Here is a 2,152-nt window from a genome sequence, read left to right on the forward strand (position 1 = left end):
AACGACGGTATACTCCTGTGCATACGTGTTGGACACCCTAACGATTCTTATCTGTAGGGGTACGAGACGGTTCTAGAAGCCTCCGGAGTATTTCGCGATGGCCTGACGGGATTGCGTGTCCCTCCCTGAGGGGGCGCCGTTTTCACGCCAGTTCGACATTGACATTGAACGAGGCTTTTATTTGAGGTCTAATTGCACCTTCAGGAGCGGCTTTCACGAAGCGCCAAATTAAAATTTCTTTAATTTCTCGCCAGGGCGTTCCTCCCTTCTACGCCGTCGTCGCAACCCTTTCGTCGGTTTATCTAGGCCTATTGTCTTTATAGGCTTAAAGTCTCAAGGTTCTTGGCGCGTTCTAGATGAGAGTGCTCTCAACGGGAAACGGTTTTGTAGGCCTATAGTGCTCCTTCAAAGCTGTACTGTTTACGCTTTATCAAGCTTATTATATTGAATCGCATACTTTTCCATATGCGTATTTTAACAGCGAGAATGCTGTGCTCAGCGTAATTTGCGTTAATTACGGCGAATATTATTAAAATAGTGAGAAGCATTCTTGAATGGAAAAAGGTATTTTAGGCCTAGTGTTCTTAAAAGCTCTACTGTTTACGCTTTATCAAGCTTATTATATTAAATCGCGTACTTTTCCATATGCGTATTTTAACAGCAAGAATGTTATGCTCAGCGTAATTTGCGTTAATTACGGCGATTATCATCAAAATAATTGAAAAGCATTCTTGAACCGAAAAAGGTAGTTTAGGCCTAATGCTGTCAAAAGCTGTACCGCTTTTATATTGTTAAGCATTTGTGGCGCTCATTTTCAGATGCGTATTTTATTAACAGCAACGTTATACATAACGTAATTTCCGTTAATAACGGTACATATTGTCATGATAGTGAAAAGCATTCGTACGCAGTGAACGCAACAGCGCTCACCATTCAGTCATAGTGAAGCATCCCTCTGAGAGAGAGAGAGAGAGAGAGAGAGAGAGAGAGAGAGATCTAGAAGGTGATGACACGCCCTTTCCCAGAAGGAGAAAGGGAAGCGAGCAGGAGGAGGAGGAACTTCCGTGAAACGAGATGAAGAAGAAGAAGAGGAAGAGAAGAGACTCGAACGCTATTTCCGGCGGGAGAGGGAAATTGGCGGGAACGAGGAACAGACGGAATCCCAAGAACCTACTTGAACGCACCCTTCCCTTCCCTGCCTTGCCCTCCCACCCTCTCTGCCAGGTACGGTGTGTCACGTACCCTTTAAGCGGGAGGAGGAGGGGGAGGGAGAAGAGGAGGAGGAGGAGGCGGGTGACGAAACGAACCATCCTCCCTACGTCAGTCTCCTGTTGACGTAGGTTGGGGCAGTCCTCTCATTATTTTCCTTTATATATTATTTTTATTTTTGACGCTTGCGGGATGATGCTCTAAAAGATGACGCTTTATTATATATATATATATATATATATATATATATATATATATATATATATATATATATATATATATATATATATATATATATATATATATTAAAATGGAATATATTTTACTAAAATTCTTTCCTAGTTTATCTGTTCAATTATAAAGTTATCTTTATATATATATATATATATATATATATATATATATATATATATATATATATATATATATATATATATATATATATATATAGAGAGAGAGAGAGAGAGAGAGAGAGAGAGAGAGATTTTAGAATGGAATATATTTACTAAAATTATCTTTTCTAGATTATCTGTTCAATTATAAAACTATTATCTTTATATATATATATATATATATATATATATATATATATATATATATATAGAGAGAGAGAGAGAGAGAGAGAGAGAGAGAGAGAGAGAGAGAGAGAGAGAGAGAGAGAGAGAGACTCTTTTTCTCCTCATGCAACACGTATTCTGCACGGCAGCAACATTGCACGTCCCAGGAAAATCCATTTACTGCCCCCCCCCCACCAAAAAAAAGAAAATAATTCTCGGAAATAAATAAACCCTGACATTATTAAACCGGTTTATCGGAATTCAGACTAAAAAAATAAACTAGTTTTTAGCTTCCGTTTTCTACGCGAGTGTCTCCGTTTTCTTTGCGGATGTGAATGTTATAGTGAATTCACTATATTTTTGGGTTGATTTAGACCAAAATATAG

The sequence above is a fragment of the Macrobrachium rosenbergii genome, chromosome 46, assembly GCF_040412425.1.
Source record: "Macrobrachium rosenbergii isolate ZJJX-2024 chromosome 46, ASM4041242v1, whole genome shotgun sequence".
NCBI lineage: Eukaryota > Metazoa > Arthropoda > Malacostraca > Decapoda > Palaemonidae > Macrobrachium > Macrobrachium rosenbergii.